The sequence below is a fragment of the Lepidochelys kempii genome, chromosome 10 (genome assembly GCF_965140265.1).
Source record: "Lepidochelys kempii isolate rLepKem1 chromosome 10, rLepKem1.hap2, whole genome shotgun sequence".
In the NCBI taxonomy this organism is placed as follows: domain Eukaryota; kingdom Metazoa; phylum Chordata; order Testudines; family Cheloniidae; genus Lepidochelys; species Lepidochelys kempii.
The window spans coordinates 42,133,616-42,155,953 of record NC_133265.1 but is presented as its reverse complement, the minus strand read 5'-3'; positions in this window follow the sequence as shown (position 1 = coordinate 42,155,953).

Here is a 22,338-nt window from a genome sequence, read left to right as displayed (position 1 = left end):
CTGAAACTCAGCCACCAAGACTGCAGGAACAGCAGATATGGAGGCAGCTGGTGAAGATTCTTGGCAGAAGTAGGTTTTGAAGAGGAGAGAGGGTGTTCGATAGAGAGGACATGGGAGGTTTTTCCAGCCGCGAAAGCACTGAAATAAGGAATGCAGATGGGGATGAGAACGCTGCAGGAGGAGTGAGGGGCAGCTGGAGGAGATGAGTGGAGATCTAGAATGTGACTGTGCCCTTGAAGGGAGATGCCTGATTGATGTGATACAAAACAAGCTGTCGGGGAACAAGTACTAAAAACTAAGGGGGGTTGGGAAGGAACAAAGCTCAATCTGGCACACTCTCAGACTTGACACCTTGCATGATCCACCAGCGCATGCTCTGCAGACTGTCCTGTACTGCAACCCAGTCTGACACACGTCTGTGTGGAATGTGCTGCCTCTTGCAGTCCAGCTCCTAGAGAAGGGGTTCTTGCAACAACATTTTTGGCGGCCTTAGAGTGTGGCCACCAACTCTCACCCGTGGCCGCACTGACACTTTTTTCCTAAAATACTTTATTAACTTTAGGGAAACCAGTTAAATGTGCACAGAGTCACATCCAGGTCACTGTAATGTATATTTGTGGGGGTATTTTTTGGCAGACTCAATAACAAAAATAATGCTGCCTCCCTCTTCGTCCCCCTCCCCCTGCCCATCCAGGGCCTACTGGGTCCTGGGGCTTGCAGTGAAAAGTGATCTTTGTTACTAGCACAGCACACTTAGTAGCTACCTGGGAGGCTACGAAAAGTGCTATTAACAAACCTACACCTATCACTTTTCATAGATAGCTAGTCAGTCTGCTGTGAAAAGTGATACTTGCATGTTTCTTAATATCACACTTCTCAGCAAGCCCCAGAACCCATTAAGCCCTGGATGGGAGGGCCAAAGGGGGAGGCAGCAGGGGCCAGAAGTGACAGTGAGATGGATGTGGGGCCAGAGGAAGCAGCAGGGGCCCAGGGCAATGGGATGGATATAGGGCCATGGGAGATAGCGGGGGCCAAGATGGATACAGAGGCAATGGGGGTGGGTCATGAGCCCCACTGTTGAGTGGCCAGAGCCAGGCCCTGGTGTCTGCTGCCATGCAGCCAGGGCCGGGCCTCAGGGCCTGTGGCCAGAACCCGGAGCTGGATTCCAGAGCCTGGGGCTGTGTGGCTGGAGTAAGCACCCACAGCTGTGTGGCGGCACCTGCTGCTGTGCAGCTGGAGCAGGGGATTGGCACCAAGGGCTAGGGCCGTGAGGCTGGAGCCAGGGGTCAGCACCTGCTGCCCTGCAGCCAGAGCCAGGGGTTGGTGCCCAAAGCTCAGTGCTTGGAGCCCACTGCCCTGCGGCCGGGGCTGGGGGGTTGGCGTCTGTGGTCAGCACCTGCCACTGTGCAGCCGGAGCTCAGGACTGAGCCAGGAGCCAGCACCTGCTGCCACGCAGCTGGAACCAGGGGCAGGAGGCTGAAGCCCCGCAGCTGGAGTCCGGGGGTGGGGGTGTCAGTACCCACTGCCCCATGGTCAGAGCCCAGGGCTGCATGACCAGGTTCCTGAATTCCCACCGCTGGAGCCTGCTGCCCAAACCTTCTCCCACCGAATGTGGGGCAAGAACTCACCTTGCTCCTGCAGCGTTATGCCCCACCTTTCTCCAGAGGCAGTGCAGGGCGGTGCATCCAGGAGCAACAAGGAGGGGGATTCAGGCCTGCATGTGCATTAGTCATTTAAAAAACAGAGAAAATAGGGCCCTGCTCCTGGGTCTGTAATGCCACCCAAGCAATTGCTCAAGTGGCAGAGCCCAGGCCTTGAGGGCATTGCACAATTGTACAAAAAACCATGAGGTACAGGATGGACCAGCTTTCTAAGGGTCTTTAGGAATGCAGCTAGGGATTTTCAAAAGCACCCAGGTGCCTATCGGCATCTTTAGACATCATACTAGCTTTAAAAATCTGGCCCAGAGCCCAGGCAGCTGCCTCCACCCTAGCCATCTGGGGCACCACTTGCCTGAAAGGGAGCAGGAGGCGCAATTCAAAGCAAATCAATCATTTCCCTTGGCAGCTGGTTAGAGCACAGCCCTCTGGGATTCCTGCCCCTCCTGCCGTAGGCAGCAAGTCTTGTTCTCAATATGCTGCTCACCAGTGTCTGCCGCTGGCTGAATGTTGGAGAGGGCTGTGTCCTAAGTTCCCTCTAAGCTGTACGGCTGTACAGTAGCTTATTAAGTGCCGTGCAGGTGCTCAAGGCTGCAGCGGGGAGAGATGCCTCTCCCTGCTGGCTGCAGCCCTGCCCTGGCCCTGCCGCAGCTGGGGGAGAGGCACCTATCCCCCCTATCCGAAGTGTTGCTAAGGGGAGAGAGAACTTGGTGGGGGGGGAGTCCTCTTTCCCCACTGTAACCCTGGGGCTGCCTTCACCCCAAACCCCTCATCCCCAGCCCCACCCCAGAGCCCGCACCCCGAGCCAGAGTCCTCACTCCCTCCACATCCCAACCGTCTGCCCCGGCCCTGAGCCCCCTCCCACACTCCGAAGCCCTCGGTCCCACCCCTGCCACATTAATTTTGTTACATTCAAAATTCATTGGGGAAAAATTAGTGGGAACACTGGCTGTGTCCCAAAGGAGAGGGTCCCAGAGAAGTGCCATGTTTGCCCAGCAAGTCCTTGTGCACAGCTTGAAATTGTTAACTAAGCTCTGCCACATCTATTAAATCTGCTCTCACAGCATCATGATCCTAATCCTGCCCTGGTCACATAGCAAAGTCCCCACATTGTGACAGCAGCCCAGGAGAGCCTGGCTCTAGCCCATACACCCAGGGCTGACTCCCAGAGCACAGGGGTGTTGACTTCAGCAGCAGCATTTGAATGTGAATGTCATTGCAGCATATCTGGGCTGGTCCCTGCCAATCCACAGTGTTTGGATTGACTGTCACAATTTTTTTACCATGCGTCTTGGGTAATATTCAGTGCCCTTGAGAGGACGTTCTTGCAGGCGGAAGCAAGATGCAGAGGTGGCAGCATTAGGCTGTCCGTTGATTATCATCATGATCTAAGGAAATGTAGGAAAAGTTGCCAATAGCAGGCATGATACTTAATGTGCACCAGGAAAGCAAAGAGCACGAATTCAGGTGTCACAGACTGAGCTGTGGACTGGTGCGTCTGTTGCCTGTGTATTTTGGATTACAATTTTTGCTGTTAAGCTTAGAAACCTAGATATAGAAGTGTTCTCTCCCCATCTCCCCCATAGTTTTATTTTCAGTAAAGATGGGCGAGCTTCCTTGTTCACAGTGAGGTTTGAAACTCAGAACAAGATGGTGCATGACCTGCGCCCTTCAGCAAGATCAATAGCTGCTCCAGTGCTCGCAAGCTTAATGTGTAGTCCCTGTTACACTCATGGCCTTAAAGCCATTGGGTTTATGGCTCATTACACAAACCTATACCCCACTAACCCGCCTTTGTCCTAAAGTTGTTAACTACCTGTGTCTACCTTGAATGATTTCTTACATGTTAATTCCATATGCTAAACAATCTATTCCAGTTTGTTTTCAGCTGTGACGTTCTGAGCACCCCTTCAGACCTGAAGAAGAGCTCACATACTTGTCTCCTTCACCAGCAGAAGCTGGACCCATAAAAGCTATTACTTCACGCAGCTATGGATTAGGGTTGCCAATTTTCTGATTGCAAGAAAACCAAACACCCTGCCCCACATCTTCTCTGAGGTCCTGCCCCCCCACCCCCGCTCATGCCATCCCCCTCACTCCTTCGCTTGCTCCCTGCCCCTCGCTCATGCTCTCATTTTCACTGGCCTGAAGGCAAAGGGCTGGGGTGTGTGTGGGGGGGTGAGGGCTCTGGCTGGGGGTGTGGGCTCTGGGGTGAGACCAGAAATGAGGGGTTTGGAGTGTGGGAGGGGGCAGGTGTGTGGGGGGCGGGTGAGGGCTCCAGCTGGGGGCACGAGCGCTGTTCTCGGGCCAGGGATGAGGGGCTTGGGGTGCAGGAGGGGGTTCCATAGAGTTGCCAGGCATCTGGTTTTCGACTGGAATGCCCGGCCAAAAAGGGACCCTGGCGGCTCCGGTTGGCAGTGCCAACCGGGCCGTTAAAAGTCCAGTCAGCAGCGCAGTGGGGACCTGGGGTTAAGGCAGGCTCCTTGCCTGCCCTAGCTCCTCACAGCTCCCAGAAGCAGCCGTCAGGTTGTTATACCAATAAAATAAAAACCAGCGGGATCTTATTAAAGGGAAAAAGGCAAAATACCACATTTATTGTGAATACAGAAAGAAACATAGTAAGCAGTTAGTTATAGCTATAACATTCCATTCAATCTCATATTTATTCACACATTCATTCATACAAACACACACACACAGGTTCTGCAAGGTTGTTATCATAGTTACTAGCCTTAGAGTTGCTCATGCCAAGCCACTGGCCAGGTGGCCTGGACATGAGGAGGGAGCAGGGCCTTGTCAGATGCTCATCTGATGCTCCTGGAAGTTGGTTTGCAGAATCAGACCCCAAAGTTCTCACTTTTTAGAGTCTATTTTTATAGGAATTTCTTCCTATGCCAGTCTATGGGAATTGCTTCATCATGCTGTTGCTGAATCAATCAGCAGATAGCACATTCCTGACGGCTCCAAGATGTTATCTTGTTCTTTGGTTCTCCCATTCTTGAGGCTGTTGGGTGGATTCCAGTCTGCCCTCCGGGGGGTCCTCTGGTTATTTCCACTTGACGCCTTCTTCAGCCGATGGACACTGGATTCTTAGGCTGGCACCTCCCTGATCATTCAGTTATTATCCACACCAAGCATCCATCCACATACATCCTCTATCTCTATTTTAATCACAATTGTTAATACAGCAAAAGGGTGGGGAGTCTCTGGGTGCTGTTTCTGTTGTTAGAGTATTGCTTTGAGTCTCTCTCTCTTGTGAATTGCTTTGAGAATAGACTCTGTCTTAGAATGTACTAACACAATTAGCAGCTTGCAAGTTTCACACATAGAGGGAGAGAAACAGTACCAAAAACCAAGAGACCTCTTAATTAGTAATACCCTGGAATTTAAACTCTGGGGAATCAAACTCATTTGTGATTTTTAATACAGAACTTCTTTAATATGATCCAACAAGGTCCCTGCAGACCCTAGACACATGGGCAGTCAGGGAGGCTCCGCGCGCTGCCCCCACCCCAAGGGCTGGCTCTATAGCTCTCATTGGCTGGGAGCATCCCCCCAACACACCAACCCCCTGCCTCAGCACCCTCCTGCACCCCAAACTCCTCATCCCCAGTCCCACCCCAGAGCCTGCACCCCCTAGCCACAGTCACAGTCTCACCCACCCCAACACCCTGCCGCAACCCAGAGCCCTCTCCCATACCCTGAACCATAGAATCATAGAATCATAGAGTATCAGGGTTGGAAGGGACCCCTGAAGGTCATCTAGTCCAACCCCCTGCTCGAAGCAGGACCAATTCCCAGTTAAATCATCCCAGCCAGGGCTTTGTCAAGCCTGACCTTAAAAACCTCTAAGGAAGGAGATTCTACCACCTCCCTAGGTAACGCATTCCAGTGTTTCACCACCCTCTTAGTGAAAAAGTTTTTCCTAATATCCAATCTAAACCTCCCCCACTGCAACTTGAGACCATTACTCCTCGTTCTGTCATCTGCTACCATTGAGAACAGTCTAGAGCCATCCTCTTTGGAACCCCCTTTCAGGTAGTTGAAAGCAGCTATCAAATCCCCCTCATTCTTCTCTTCTGCAGGCTAAACAATCCCAGCTCCCTCAGCCTCTCCTCATAAGTCATGTGTTCCAGACCCCTAATCATTTTTGTTGCCCTTTGCTGGACTCTCTCCAATTTATCCACATCCTTCTTGTAGTGTGGGGCCCAAAACTGGACACAGTACTCCAGATGAAGCCTCACCAATGTCGAATAGAGGGGAACGATCACGTCCCTCGATCTGCTCACTATGCCCCTACTTATACATCCCAAAATGCCATTGGCCTTCTTGGCAACAAGGGCACACTGCTGACTCATATCCAGCTTCTCGTCCACTGTCACCCCTAGGTCCTTTTCCGCAGAACTGCTGCCTAGGCATTTGGTCCCTAGTCTGTAGCTGTGCATTGGGTTCTTCCGTCCTAAGTGCAGAAACCCCTCATTTCTGGCCCCATCCAGGGCTTGCACCCCCCCAGCCCATATCCTTCCTGCACCCCAACCTCCTGCCCCAGCCCAGAGTCCACACCCCCAGCCGGAGTCCTCACTCCCCCATACAACCCAACCCCCTGCCTCAGCCCAGTGAAAGTGATTGAGGATGGGGGAGAGCAAGTGATGGAGGGAGGGGGGATGGAGTGATTGGAGGCAGAGCCATGGAGAAAGGGCAGAGAAGGGGTGTTCAGTTTTGTGCAATTAGAAAGTTGGCAACCCTAGGGCTCTGGGCTGGGGCAGGAGGTTGAGGTGAGGGTAGGAGCACAGATTCTAGGCGACGATTACCTCAGGCAGCTCCCGGAAGTGGTGGCATGCCTGTCTCCTAGGTGGAGGCATGGCAAAGGGAGATTAGCACGCTGCCCCCACCCACAGGCACCGCCCCCACAGCTCCCATTGGCCACGGTTCCTGGACAATGAAAGCTGCGGAGCCAGCGTTCGAGACAGGGGCAGCGTGCAGAGCCCCCTTTGCCATGCCTCAACCTAGGAGCCACAGGGAAATGCGGGCCGTTTCTGGAAGCTTGCGTTAGCCCCACTGCACCGCCGACAGGACTTTTAATGGTCCAGTCAGCAGTGCTGACCAGAGCCACTAGGATCCCTTTTCGACCAGACATTCCAGTGGAAAACTGGACCCCTGGAAACCCTATATCGGACTTATGGCTACAACAGCATTGAAACCAGAAACTTGCTGTACGTTTGCACAAATGGGCCTGGGACTCTGAGCAACAATTTAGTCCAATCCTTACTGCAAGCTCCTTTGCTCCATCTCCTTAGCAATGGTAAGGCCAAGCTGTGCCAGGGCACAGCGCAGCTACTGGCATGCATATGTAATGCAGCTCATTTCTCAAAACGCTTCTAAAACCATTAGTTCAGATGCCAGAGCCTCATCCTAGGACTTCCAGCAACCAGCTCCTTCCGTGGGATTTAGCTGTGGAGCTGCCGTACCATCTGCTGGCCAAGGGAGAAGGTGCACTGCAGGAGCAGGCAGGTGCCAACTGCTGGGCGTTTTTAAATCAAATGTCAGTGACAGAGGAAATAGACTTGGTGTAACGTTCTGGCACCACCAGAACTGGTTTATCCTTTCCTCTGTTTCAGCCCCCTGAGCAGGGAGAGGGGAGGTGGTGAACCATGAGCACTTCTTGGTGACGCAGCCTTGTATGGTGCAAGCTGGCTCAGGGTTAGTCTGCACCGCTCCTCCAAGATCCCTTTTCTCCCTCCAGCATGTAGAACTTGCTCACTCCAGCAGCCTGGGGCTGAGCAATGAGTCCCTCCCTGCCCCCCCCCAGGGAATGTATCTGCTCTGGTAAACTACAGTGCTCAGAGGCAGCAGTGGTTCCTCACCACCCCCACCCCTACGCCCAAGGGAGTCCTTGCTAGATCTTCAACAGGTGACTAAAACAAACAATACGTTCAGCCCATTTCTCCTCCCCGTGTCTCCTCTGCAGCCTGCTCAGTGCAGTTGCCATGGGCACGGAGTCCCAGCTCCTTGAGCACCTTTGTATGTGCGGATAACACCAGGCCTGGCTGAAGCAACCCATCGCGGCCACACGCACCGTTACCACAGCAACAGCATTGGCCAGCTACACAGAACAAGGTCAGGGGATGGGTTTCCTGCTGCAGGAAGGGAATTCTCCCTGCTGCTGTCTTTCTCGGGAGAAATGCCCCCCTCCCTCCATGTTACGTCATTCTGCTGTGAAGGATCGAAGGCTAATGGAAATAAAGAAACTTTCTGTGAAGTGGCCATGACATGTTGGCATAGTGACTAGCTGTGTAGGCTCCTCCACCCCCACCGCCCATCACAGCCCCTCAATCCTGACCCATAGTCTCTTCCCCCTCCTTCCCTGCCCCTTCCCACTTGCAATTGCTGTCCTGATCACTCATGCTATTCCAGTCCCAGATGCTACATACACAACACAGCTCTGCTGATGCCCCTTCAGCCCAACCTGCAGCAGCACTGCAATGCCAGTCCTGGGCTTCCCATACAGAGGTCTCCCAGAGCCACACAGTCCTGACCCACAGCTCCCCACTAGGCCAGTCCTTGATGTACCACATTCCTGACCCACAGCCCCACTTCCAAGTCCAGTCAGGAGATCCCCAGACTCAGCTCTGCCAATGCACCTTGGGTCTGGATCATCTCTCAGAGCTGTAAGTTATTCCTCCCCTGGCCCAGCTTGGCCCCCACCCTGGAGAGGGTTTTAACAGACAGTGTCAGCAGCAGCAAAATGCCAAGCCCCAGCACACACAGGGGAAGGGAAATGTTCTGTGTTCGGTACAGCCTGCCTGCCTCTCATGCCCCGGACAGCCCCCTCCCCTGTAACAACCCCCAGGCTGCAGCACCTTCCTGGTGCCTGGAAGCCTCTCCTGGAGGCCCACCAGCTCCCCCAGTTGTAACACACATTTCCTTTGGGATTTGTGCCAATTCATCACCATTGCGCTGGGGACGGCCCATGGTAGGACCAGCCATGCTATGACAATTTTGGATTTCCGCAGTGCTCAGAATATTTTGTGATCAGTGGTGGTGGTGGTGTTATTACCACAGCACTTCCCACCCACAGGGCTCAAAGCAGGGCCATAGCATCAGCCCCATTTGACAGATATTAAAACGGACACAGCATCAGTCAGCAGGCAGACAGGACTCAAACCCAGCTCTCCCGAGGCCTGGGCCAGGCCCCTATTGTGACCTGTGTCCCCTGTAAGGCAAGCAAATATCGGGGCAACAGAAAGCTCAGTGACTGTACTGAGGGCACCCAACCAGTCAGCGCCAGGCCTGCCTGCCAGCCCCTTGCTCACCTCACAGCCCTGGGCTGCACTGCCTGATGCAGGCCCAGCCCCTGGGTTTAATCATTACAGGAGTCACAGCACAAAAAGCCTAGTTCTCTGCTGAGCGACTGCTGGGACATCTCCCCAGGGAGCAGGGCTGGAGCTGTGGCTAGCCATTTCTCGGCTTTGTTCCTGCTAGGGGCAGGGCTTCAACCCAGGAGCCCTCGCTCGTGTGCCCCCTCTCTTTGAATGGGCACAGACACTCCCCATGCAGTAAAGGGCCAGGGCCCAGGACTCTCTCTCTAGGAGCTGCACCAACAATGGCTATTCTTTGGGGCATTCCCAGGCACCAGTGCTACTTGACCGACATGCTGGATTTATACTACCAAGCTGTGAGGCTCTCCCCATATCCCAGGCTGTGACATATCCCAGGCTGTGCTCTCCCAGCCTCATTACCTAGGGCTTTGCCATCCCTCCTTGTCACATTCCTTGCTGCTGCTGCACTCCAGCTTTGCCTAGCACTGGGGTTGCCAACTCTGACTGAAGCTATTCCAGGAAAATTTTTGCCCCCAGCACGATGTAATGTCATTTTCTTAAAATAGCCTATTAAAATCACCAGGATTGCTTTCAATCGTCATTGGGAGATTGATGCCGATTCTGGGAGACTCCAGGCCAATCCTGGAGGGTTGGCAATCCTACCTAGCATGAGGCTCTGGTGAAAGGGTGCCAGTGAACAAACCATTTTCCACAAGCTGCCTCTCCTTCCTTAGCAGCGGGGCCAAGGATTCCCTAGCCTGATTGACTCCTGGCTGCTGAGTGAGGTTGCCAACACTGCCAGTCACCCAGGAAAGCAAAGAAGCCAGAGCCTGACAGAACAGCTTGACTTCTCTGCATTTGGCTGTATCCTTAATTGGCACCAGGGTGCCTGCCAGGCAAAGCTACCAGGGCTGAGGTGGCAGCAACAGGGGTGTTGGGGTTGGCTGGAGATTTCCTCTAGGCCTCACTCAGGCATGCCTGCCAGTGTCGGGAGCTTTGGTGGGGGCAGGTGTAACGCTGGAAGAGCAGGAGCTCAGGATTATGTTGCCGGCACCAAGTGCCAGAGGCGAGCAACAGCAGGGGTTCGCTGCCCGGTATACGTCACCCAATAATCACAACGGGGTGGAGAAGCAGAAAAGTTTATTTGGAGCTTCAAAGAAGGTACAGGGAGACTAGAATCTCAAATCCTGCACACAGAGCAGGAAGTTACACAGGCTTTTATACATCCTTTTTTCAGCATATGTTTTCCTAAAAGGGGAGGAACCACTACACCCACACTGCTGGCCTCCCCTTTTGGTCTTTATCCAATACCTATCAGCCCACTGTATAATAATACAGGAGCTTTTTCCCACAGGACGCCCATAGTGATCAGATTGGTTTCGGGTAAAACATAACACTCCCTCAGTGAGTACTGCCAACTGAATACTCCTGGTCCTGATAGGTGGCTTGCTGTAAAGAGGTCTTGTTCCAGAACGGCGAGTCCGTTCTTTCCTGCTCTTTGGTGGCGGCTAATTCTGCTAGGGTCAGGGGCAGCATGTCAAGGGGCATTCCCGTTTTGGGGGACAGTGGAGTAGAGCACATACCCAGCAATCAGTCTGGTTTGTTAACGTAGCAACATGGTGCGCAAGCGAAACAAAGGAATTATGCTCCCAATATGCACAGTTTTGAAATACCAATACAAAGAATAACAATGTTACCCAATTAATTATTACCAGAGTTTTCCCAACCCAGGGTCTTCAGTGCCTGGGTGGGCCCATTTTGGCATTAAGGTGCCCGCTATTTGTGTCTTTTAAACGGTAGCTTTAGCCTGAGATTGTCACTAGATGAGGAGTCAGCAGGTTGGACAGTCCACTGTTCTGCTGACGAGGGGGCAGGTACTGCCTTCAGACGAGAGTGATGGATCCAGTTCTTGTGTCCCTCGACCTTTGCCGCTGTGTGGGAGATCAGCAGGATGGTATAGGGTCCTTTCCACTTTTCCTGGAGAGGCTCGTCTTTCCAGGTGCGAACAAGCACAGAGTCAGCAGGCTGTAATGAGTGGACGGGAGTGTCCATGGGGAGAGGCTGGGAATCCTTGGTATACCTGTGAAGAGAGAGGAGAACAGCAGACAGGGAACACATCTACTGTGACAAAAAACCATTACCCAACTCCCATTCCCCTGACAGAACCGGGGTGCCATTCACAGGCCATGCCCTTCCAAACATAATTTTAAAGGGACTAAGCCCTAATCTACCCTTTGGGAGAACGCGGATACGGAGTAGGACGAGGGGCAAAGCATCAGGCCATCACAGTGAGGCTTCTAGGCACACTTTTGAGAGATGCCGTTTAAGGGTCTGATTGGTACGCTTCACTACACCACTGGCTTGCGGTCTCCAGGGCGTATGGAGTTTCCAGGGGATCTGTAAGGCATGTGAGATGCTTTGGATGATTTTTGACGTGAAGTGTGTCCCGTTGTCAGATTCCATCCACCGGGGGAGTCCAAAGCGAGGAATGAGCTCCTTAACAAACTTGAGGGCCACTGTTCTGGCAGTGCAGTTACGGCATGGGAAGGCTTCTGGCCATCCGCTGAACTGATCCACTATGACAAGGAGATATTTGAACCCTTGGGTCCGGGGAAACTCAGTGAAGTCTATTTGCTACACTCGTCTGGGGCCCGGAGTGGGTTTTAGGGCAGCTGATGGCACAGGATGTCCTGGTTGAGGGTTATTCTTTTGGCAGACTAAGCAGTCCGCTTGTACCTGGGCAGCCAGGGGTCGGAGTCCAGAAGTGATAAAGTATTTTCCCATTAGTTGGATAAGTGCTTCCCTGCCAGCATGAGTGGTTTGATATAGTTTCTGTAGCACCAGCCGGATCACGCCCTTTGGTAGGAGGACCTTCCCTTCCGGGGAATGGACCATCCCTCCTTTTCCCGGAGACCGAGCTTGTCAGTTAGATGTCTCTCCTCCCCAGAGTACTGAGGGGTTGGAAGCTCCCCTACTGATGGGATAAGGGCATGCATATGGGCATTCTCAGTCTGAGGGGATGGCAGCATGCTTAGCCTCTCTATCTGCCCGGGCATACCTCTGGCCACATCTTGATCCTCCCTTTGATGGGCTTTACAATGTACCACTGCCACTTCCGAGGGAAGTTGTACGGCTTCTAGGAGCCGGAGGATTTGGGGCCCGTACTTGACTGGGGAGCCTTGGGCTGTCAGCATTCCCCTTTGCTTCCATAGGCCAGCATGAGCATGCAGCACACCAAAAGCATACTTTGAATCAGTAAAAATGTTGACCCACTTTCCTTTTGACAGTTCAAGTGCACGGGTCAGGGCTATTAGTTTGGCCAGCTGGGCAGAGGTCCCAGCAGGCAAACCTTCAGCTTCCACAGTGTCATGGAGGGTCACAACAGCATAACCCGCCCTCCTTTGCCCATCTATTACAGTACTGCTACCATCAGTGTACCACTCATAATCTGCATTTGGGAGGGGTACATCCTTTAAATCCAGACAGCTGGAGTACTGGGCATCTATGATCTCTAAACAGTCATGTTTCTGTTCCTCTGTTTCTGGCAAGAGGGTGGCTGGGTTAAGGGAGGGGCAAGGTTGTAAGGTGACTTCAGAGTTCTCTAACAGCTTAGCCTGATACCGAGCAATCCGAGCCTGGGTGAGCCAGAGCCCTCCCTTTGCATCCAATAAGGCTCGGACCATATGGGGAGTATAGATTTGCATAGCCCCTCCCAATGTTAGCTTCTCAGCTTCCTCAAGCACTAGGGCAGTAACTGTGATCGCCCGTAAACATGCCGGCCAACCCTTTGCAACCTCATTCAGTTGCTTAGAAAAATAAGCCATGGGACGTCTCCATGTTCCTAACAGCTGTGTAAGCACTCCTAGGGCCACCCCCCTTCGTTCATGTACATACAACGGAAACGGCTTAGAGAGATCCGGCAAGCTCAGAGCCGGGGCTTCCATCAACTTTCTTTTCAAGATTTTAAATGCCCTGTCAGCCTCTGGGGTCCAATAGAAGGGGTCATGATCTGCTCCTTTTACACAGTCGTACAGGGGTTTAGCCCATAGTCCAAGCTCTGGGATCCATATCCTGCAAAAGCCTGCCATACCCAGAAATGCCCTGAGCTGCTTACGATTACTTGGGGTAGGAACTTGGCATATAGCTTCCTTTCTTTTGCTTGAAAGCTGACGCTCCCCTTGCCTTAGCTGTAACCTGATCCTGTTCCACCTCAGACAACAGGGTTCTCAGGAGGATATTACAGTCGCACCAATCCGGCTTGTGACTACTGAGGCACCCCTCAAAGACTGAAATAAACTGGCTTGGGTTCGTGGAGAATTCCTCAGCCTGTGTTTTACAAGCTGCTAGGTCTATGGGATTGAATGGCACATGGGTGTACACTTGCATAGTGGTAGCCTGACGTCAGTCTGCCCCTGGGCGAGCCACAACAGTCTCGGTAAGCAAAGGATAGAGTCCCACCGAGGGGGCAATCTCTGTAACCCGAGGCATCCTACCCTTATAAGGTGGGGGTGTGGGGGCTGAAGGGGACACCGGCTCTGCCATTACAGTGGGGGTGAGGGTCTGGGGACTAACATTAGCTGCTACCGAACCAGTCGGAGTCAAATTACAGCTCTGCAGAATTACAGCTCTGTTCTATCTCTTAAAGCCATAAATGCTTGTGCATACAGATAGATGTTCATTCCATTTACCCATTCACTGACAAAACAAAACTAATTGGAGGATCGTATTATAATTGATTGACCCTCCCAGTGGCCACCATTCCTGGTCCTCTAGTTGATACTGAGGCCAGTCTACTGTACAGAATCGTTTTAATTGACTCTTAGTCATCAGATCTACACCAAATACCTTCCAGTTTGCTAGAATGCATTCTAGGGGCGTACACTGTGCCCTAACCCCCAAGATCTGTCCCTGTCCCATACCTACAGGGTAACTCTGGGCATCCCCAGGTTCCAACAGAGCATACAATCCGGAGTTCAAAAGGTTCCTACCTTATCCAAGGGACCGGTTCCCCACTGTCGTCCGCAGCTGCTCCTCCCCTATGTCCAAGGGACCAGTTCCTCACCGTTGCCCACAACTGCTTCTCCACTATATGAGTGCGTTGCACCGTTGTGCCCTCCGGGGTTGATCAAATCACGTCTCCTCCGAGGCCCCCGATGAACTCACCGGTGCGCGCTGGGTGTCGGTTCTCGCTGCAATCCTCGACCTCCAGGAGGGGTCCGGGCAAGGCTAAATAGTAGCCTCGTGGCCCACCCAGGGACGCCAAAAGCTGTTGCTGGCACCCAGTGCCAGAGGCGAGCAACAGCAGGGGTTCGCTGCCCGGTGTGCGTCACCCAATAATCACAACAGGGCGGAGAAGCAGAAAAGTTTATTTGAAGCTTCAAAGAAGATACAGGGAGACTAGAATCTCAAATCCTGCACACAGAGCAGGAAGTTACACAGGCTTTTATACATCCTTTTTTCAGCATACTTATCCAATAGCAAGCTGCCCTAAGTATCCATATAGCCAGCCAATCCAGTTACCAGCTAGTTCCCTTGTTCTCTGTACCATCTGTTAAACCATACATAAAGCTGCTTTATTCAGCATTGTTCTTCCATATCTGCCCTGTTTGGCCTTGTTTAGTTTCAGGCAGTCCGACTCTGCAACATATTGTTGCAGATCCTCAGCATAACTGCTGCGAGTGCCTCCAGGTGGGGGTGGGGGGGGCAAGGACACCTGGGCCTAGTGTGAGGGGACTTCATCGACACTCGTGGTCTTCCATCCCCTCGAGTTACCTAGTGGCCATGCCCAGTGTCCCCAACAATTAGGCCCCTGGTTATGGGCATTTGTTCGGACATACAGAAGATGTGAGGGGTCTGGGCAGAGGGAACCCAAAATCTGCTGAAGGGACTTGAGGCAGCAGCGGGCATGTCATGGCTATCACCAGAGACTGTGACATCGGGGTGGTGGTAGTAATGGGGAAGTCCACCTGGACTCCTCACACCAGGTTGTGCACAGCCTATCTACAAGAAGACCAGCAATAAGCCATGTGCTTGCTCCCTCCTATGCCCAGCTGGGAGTGGCCTGCCTGCCTTGCATTATAGGCCTGAGATGTGCTCCCAGGGCTTGGGAAATTATGTGCACTATGGGAGCACCTCAGAGCCCCTGTCATCTTAGGTGCCATAAGACAAATAACCAAGAACCCAAGCCCAGGCCTGCTCCAGGCAGTGCACAGGCTCCGTGACTGCCCGGTAAATGGGCAGCAGCTGTTCAGGTGAAGACCCACCACTCCGTGAAGTATCATAGAAAGTTCTGGAACATGCCTGCACCAAACAGTGACTCAGTTGCTTGGCGGGAAAGCAATTGCCTCAGCGAGCAAAACCAGGCCAGCCTGCACTGCATCAGAAGAGCAGTGCGAGTTTGCATGGGTACATCCTGGGGGGAGGGGGTGGTCATCTGATGCACAGTGAGAGCAGGAGGCTTGGGGAAGAGTACGGGGGTGCAGCTTGGAGCATCTTGCTTTCCAGTATGACAAGTGGGCTCAGTCACTATTCTGATTGGGTGCCCCCTGCTGGCAACCCACCAGGCTAGTGTGAAGGGAATTCAAGTCTCTGTGGCCCTGGATCCTCAGGTGTTTTAAGCCTCTACGACCTGAATGGAGTCTGCCCACCGCTCACTCTTGGAGGTCCCTCAGCACGTGATCAGGGCACAGACCTTAGAACTGGAACCTGCCCTCCAAGGGCCTAGCTTCTTTGGATACAGCACTGACCCACTGACCCTTCAGTCTACTCATGCTTAAACACACCCTGGCCCAGCATACCATCCCCAAAGGGGCAAAGCTTCTGGGTCCAGTTTAATGCTCCCTGGAGGCACTCTGGTATCACAAAGCAGTTAACACATACCACATTATTGCTCTTTTACTTAATCATATCATATCAAAACACAAGCATTCAGATTATTTACAAAACAATACACAGCTTAACTGCAGAGTGACTCCCACTAGCTCACCCTTCCCGAGGGACTTCCGATGGCTCAGGAAAGCAGGCCTAACCCCCTGCCTGAAGCAGGCTTCTCCCCTATTATGCTGGGTTACTTCTCTCTCCTTTTGAACTACAGACAAAAATAACCAAAGACCCAGCTAAATCAGCTCCTCCCTAGTTATAACTTTTAGCTCCCCGTCCCACACCGGTCAGGTGATGTCTTGTTCCGCCTCCCTAAGTGACCAGAAAACCCTGCCAGGTGACCGCGTTGCCATTGTTCCCTCCTCGCTGCTAAACCAGACCTCCGGGTTGGCACTAGAATATTGTCCAGGGCAATTACATGTAAATGGCGAGCGTTTTAAGCTAATGACCCTCTTTTGTTATTCTTTTGGCACCAGCTTTTGGGATTTTAAACCAACGTGGAGGCAAATAGACCGTAGAGAAGACAAAAGGCTGCACAATCAAAATAGAGTTAGTAGCCTGACACAAGTACCTAAGAGTCATAATTTGCATGAAAACAACGAGGAGTCTGCTGGCACCTTAAAGACTAGTAGATTTAGTTGGGAAGAAGTGGTTTTTTTACCCACAAAAGTTTATGCCCAAATAAATCTGTTAGTCTTTAAGGTGCCATCAGACTCCTCATTGTTTTTGTGGATACAGACTAACACAGCGACCCCTCTGATAAATTGCACAGCCACTTTCCCAAACCATCACAATAGCTGATCTTTCCCAGCTGGCTGTATAGGTGGGTGGCACTTTTGAGGGCAGGGGAGCTGTCTAGTGCAGTGGGTCTCAACCTTTCCAGACTACTGCACCCCTTTCAGGAGTCTGATTTGCATACCTCCAAGTTACACCTCACTTAAAAACTACTTGCTTACAAAATCATAGAACCATAGAATATCAGGGTTGGAAGGGACCCCAGAAGGTCATCTAGTCCAACCCCCTGCTCAAAGCAGGACCAATTCCCAGTTAAATCATCCCAGCCAGGGCTTTGTCAAGCCTGACCTTAAAAACTTCTAAGGAAGGAGATTCCACCACCTCCCAAGGTAACGCGTTCCAATGTTTCACCACGCTCCTAGTGAAAAAGTTTTTCCTCATATCCAACCTAAACCTCCCCCACTGCAACTTGAGACCATTACTCCTCGTTCTGTCATCTGCTACCATTGAGAACAGTCTAGAGCCATCCTCTTTGGAACCCCCTTTCAGGTAGTTGAAAGCAGCTATCAAATCCCCCTCATTCTTCTCTTCTGCAGGCTAAACAATCCCAGCTCCCTCAGCCTCTCCTCATAAGTCATGTGTTCCAGTCCCCTAATCATTTTTGTTGCCCTTCGCTGGACTCTCTCCAATTTATCCACATCCTTCTTGAAGTGTGGGGCCCAAAACTGGACACAGTACTCCAGATGAGGCCTCACCAATGTCGAGTAGAGGGGGACGATCACGTCCCTCGATCTGCTCGCTATGCCCCTACTTATACATCCCAAAATGCCATTGGCCTTCTTGGCAACAAGGGCACACTGCTGACTCAGACCTAAAAATCAGACCTAAAAATACAAAATTGCACACTGCAATCATGGGATTACACTGAAAAATTGCTAACTTCCCCATTTTTACCATATAATTATAAAAATCAATTGGCATATAAATATTATACTTGCATTTCAGCATATAGTATTCAGAGCAGTATACACAAGTTACTATCTGTATGAAATTTTAGTTTGTACGGATGTTGCTAGTGCTTTTTATGTAGCCTGTTGTAAAACAAGGCAAATCTCTAGGTGAGTTGATATACCCCCTGGAAGACCTCTGTGTACCCCCAGGGTACGTGTACCCCTGGTGGAGAATCACTGATCTAGTGTTTAATGAAGGGAATGGTGGGGAGCATTGGTGAGGCTGGAGGGTGCACCATAGGTTATTTAACCAAACTATATTGATAAGGGATTGAATTCGGCGCTGAGTGGAAGCTACTGGTGAAGCCAATGGACCTACAGCTGTTGCAAGTGGGGCTGCTTTTTGCATGTGTTGGGACAAGTAGGGTTTAAGGACAAGGGAGATAGTCAGAGAATGCAAGGGGGTGGAAGATGCAGCAGGACCAGGCTACACCAGGACATAAGGCTACCGAGACACCACTGGCCTCTACTGGATGGCTTCAGAACTGCGCTATTGTTCATCTTAGGCAAGCTACTGCTAACACCTGATGGAGATTCTTCTTTAGCTTCAGTAGCGGGGCCTGTGTGCTTGGAGCAGGAGGATTTGTGTTTTAGATCTGAACGTGCAACACCCTGACAAACAGGAAATTCCTTCTACGGCCATCAATTTGTCCCAAGTATATTAATTTTTTAGCTCCTTTCAGTCCTACCACATCCCAGAAGGTATACGCTCATGCACACACCCCACTGGCTGGCAACCATTTTTGGGGTGGAGGGAAACTATCTACCACTGCAAAGCACAACAACGGTGGAGGAGGGGGAAAGTTTAGCTAGGAATCTTGGGCAAACCCCTAATCATGATCCAGTGGGAGTTCCTGACTCTAATGCCAAGCCTCTAGCTGTCGGAGACTGACATTGCCAAGGGTCAGCAAGTGTGTGCATGGAGCATAGGAGAGAAAAGAGGCCATGTTTGCACATGCCCAAAGCCGGGACTCAGGGTGGGGGGAGGGAGGGCTTGCAGTTTCCATTCGACTTGCCTCCTCCAGCAGTGGTGTCACCCCAGTCCCCAAAGGACCCTGCCATGCCCTACTCAGATTACTTTAATTGCTTTAAAATACAGCCCAAACCTGAGTGCAGTGTCAGGCGAGCTGACAAGGTTCCAATGATCCCGATGAAGGTGATGTGACAGACTGGACAAGGTGCCTCTGTCACCTGCTAATTCTCCTGCCACTCAGCCGTGTGTTTAATCAGCCCTCATCAAGCAGCAATTAGTCCATAACCACCTTATCCTTATCACCCACCTTATCACCCACTGCTGCGTTGCCATGGCAACTAATATTGTACATCTTCACAGGAGCCCACTTTTCCCTTCTGCTTCTTGAGAGCAAAATTGCAGCTCATCATTATTAACAATAATAATGCTTGGTGACAGCGCTCAGCAGGCCCAGGCTCTATGTCGGCTTGCTGGGGCTACAGAGCAAGTCAGCCATGAGCCAGGCAGCCCCAGAGATGCTGCTTCGGGGCAGGCGGCTTTCCCCAGAGTAAAAAGAAAAGGAGTACTTGTGGCACCTTAGAGACTAACAAATTTATTTGAGCATAAGCTTCCGTGAGCTACAGCTCACGTCATCAGCTGCAATAGCTCACGAAAGCTTAAGCTCAAATAAATTTGTTAGTCGCTAAGGTGCCACAAGTACTCCTTTTCTTTTTGCGGATACAGACTAACACGGCTGCTACTCTGAAACCTTTCCCCAGAGTGGGGCTTTCCCCACAGCAGGGGCAGGAGCCCTCTTGCAACACCAGGCAAGAATTAACCGTATCTGTGGCCTGGTTTGCAAAGAGCCAGGGAGCCATCTTGTGGTCGTGGAGGAAACACTTAGCTCTCTCCTCCCTGCCCCCCACCAACCCATGTACACTGTCCATGGAGGGAAAGGCCATACCCTGCAGTACGGCTGTCCACCGAGCCAATATTCAGGGAAACAGGTTTGAACAGAAGCCTCTTTCCAAACTCTGATGCCTCTCCTGGGGTGATTGGACCTGTCCAGGGTTATTAAATCTGAAAGATTTTAATATTCTCATATGATTGTCACCATTTAGGCCATTTACTTTTTCTCCTTTCACTCACTTGGTGCCATGAGAGTGAGCTCGTTGGTTCCGTCTCAGTCTCAGCCGCATTGCTCCTGCACCTGAGCTGTCAACACTTCAGGGGAATGGTTAAACTTTTAGCCCTGCAACTGTTCCAAGAATACGCCCCAACTGCACCATTTACGTCTGCGCAGAAGCCATCTGGCCATGCTAGTATGTGCCGGAGGGCTATGCCAGAACCATCTCCCAATGCGCGATGGAGCCACACTGGGGCAGCCTTTATGCAGAGTCTAGTCCGACATACAAACACTTTTTCCACATCAGGGGGATGTAGCAAGTTCCGTGCTGCCAACCCTCATGCTTGCATCGCGATTCTCACACTAGTTAGCCTTTAGCTTAATGCTCCTGCAATCATAGGATTACCCAAGAATCTCAGCTTTCATTCTTTAAAAAAAACAAAAACAAATTTTATCTCTCGTGATTGTGAAGCCAAGCTGGGAAATGTGACCGGAGGCACTTTCAAGGCTCAAAAATCAGAAGGCAAAGAAAATTACCCAAAATTATTTTTTTAAATCTCAAGATTTTTATGCCAATCTCCTGATTTCTGACAGCTGGCTGTGCGCTTAGCCATCACAGTGCTTCGTCAGTGCTTGAAGCAGGAGGGGAGCTCATGCTGCTGCTCTCCATGTAGCTGTTTGAAAGCAAGAGCTTGTGAAAACACATTAGCACCTGTGGCTAAATTGCAACCCCCATTAAAGGATGATGAGCGGCTGGTTCATTTTCCTGTACTTTTACCCAATGCCTCTGCAAGTCTCCTTATTTAAAGAGATACATGACAGCCGCTCGTGGTGAAATGAAACGCCAGCCATATGGGGACACAGGGTTTGTGATGCACCAGTACCTTACTGCTTCATGTCACCTAGCATCCCGCCTGCAACAGGGACCCAATGCCTCAGGGGAAGGGGAAAAAAACCCCATCATGCACCCAACCAACCTTACATGTTTGCCTAGAAGCCTGCGAGTCAAAACACAGTATTGGCTGCAGTTTGAGACACTGGTCCCCACCGTGGCCAACTGTGGGACCCACTGACCTGAGGAGAGAGGACAGTCCTGGGACTCAGGTGCTGTGGAGCATAGAAAAGGGGCCTCAGCTCCTCCCTCCATCCCCAAGACAAAGATACCTCAGGATGTCTGCTAGTGCTAGAGCCAGGGCTTTCCAGTTAGAACCCAGGCCAGGGCTGAGCAAACCTGGAGACCTTGTCGAGCGAAGACGTAGGTTTGTTCCCAGGGTGATGTGGCAGCTGGGTTAACTGGGGCAGCAGCCATGCTAGTTCAAACAAGCAAGACATCCCCAGTGATGCCTCCCCTAGCTCTCCCCCAAGACACCCCAGGGGCTGTACAGCATCACACAGAACTAACTACATATCGGCATGGGAAGGCGGGGGGCGGGGTGATAATGACAGACAGGAGCAAGGCCAGAGCTGACAGCGCCTGTCAGCCTTGGCAGAAGGCTCAGTGGGGAGGTGGATTTGACTGCCTCTATCTCAGCCTGGCTGATGCCTGTGGGCCGAGCAGGGAGGGGCTGGACTGGCATGGGCAGACCATGCGCAGGAGCTTAGTGGCTCCTTCCCAGTCCTCCACTCTGCATTTGGCAGAGCCCAGCTGATATGGAGAAGCAGCTGGGAGCTGGTATGGGCAGGTCTCAGTTGTTTCCAAAGTGGCAGAAGAAAATGGGGTATTAAGAAAGTGACCAAGCAGAGCTGTTTAATTTGCAGCACAGGAGAAGAGATCAACTCCTTCAGGTTCAAAGAGGTGTTTTCAGCATCAGGGACTGGCAAATGAATATCCCACAAGGAAGCCACTATTAACACCCTCCTGTCCAGCACTGCAACGCCTAAAGGAAAGAAAGCCAAGCAATGGCTGTGCCCCTCCCTGGGTCAGTCCAAGGCACCTGCAATACAACTGAGGAAGCCATGAGGATTCCCGGGGGAGGAGTCTGCCCAGAAGCTGGTGGGGTGTCAGTCACTCCTCTGATCACATGGCCGTAGGGCACGCACCTGGCTGCTCTTACTGGGCCATGGACATGGTCATAGCTAAGGCTAACTGAATACAGCAGAGTATATGCAATTCACAGTTGGGAACTCTGGAGGGAGCTCAGGCAAGACTAAGGAGAGGGAAAGCATGTTGCATTTGGGCTGAAGACTCCATTTTAATTTGCCCAGCTGCTGTCTTTCGCTGGTGGAAATATAACAGAAGCTGCAGCATTTCAGAGATTTCAGTCACTTCTGCACACCTGTGACTTTTCGAATCAGGGGTCTGATAGCACCTGGACTTGAGCAGAACAGTGATTTACAAATGTGGCGGACGCGAGGTTTTGCCTGATGCAGGATTATGGCGGATCCTGTTCCGATGCTCCCAAAGTGGGAGCAGGGGTGAAAACGGTTGGCGAGGCCGGCAGCATCAGCTGCTGTTGCAGTAATGTTGTGTTGGGAGTGTGGGAGGGGAGGCATAGCAGAAGCATTGTAAATGTGGAAACAGAGGCACAATGAACTCAAGTGACTTGGCTGAAGTAACACCGCAGAGCCAGGAATAGTTCTGAGTCTCAGGCCTCTCTCCTAACTGTAACTCACTGGTGGGAGCATGTATCAGTGCAGGAGAGCGTCTGGGTGGACAGCA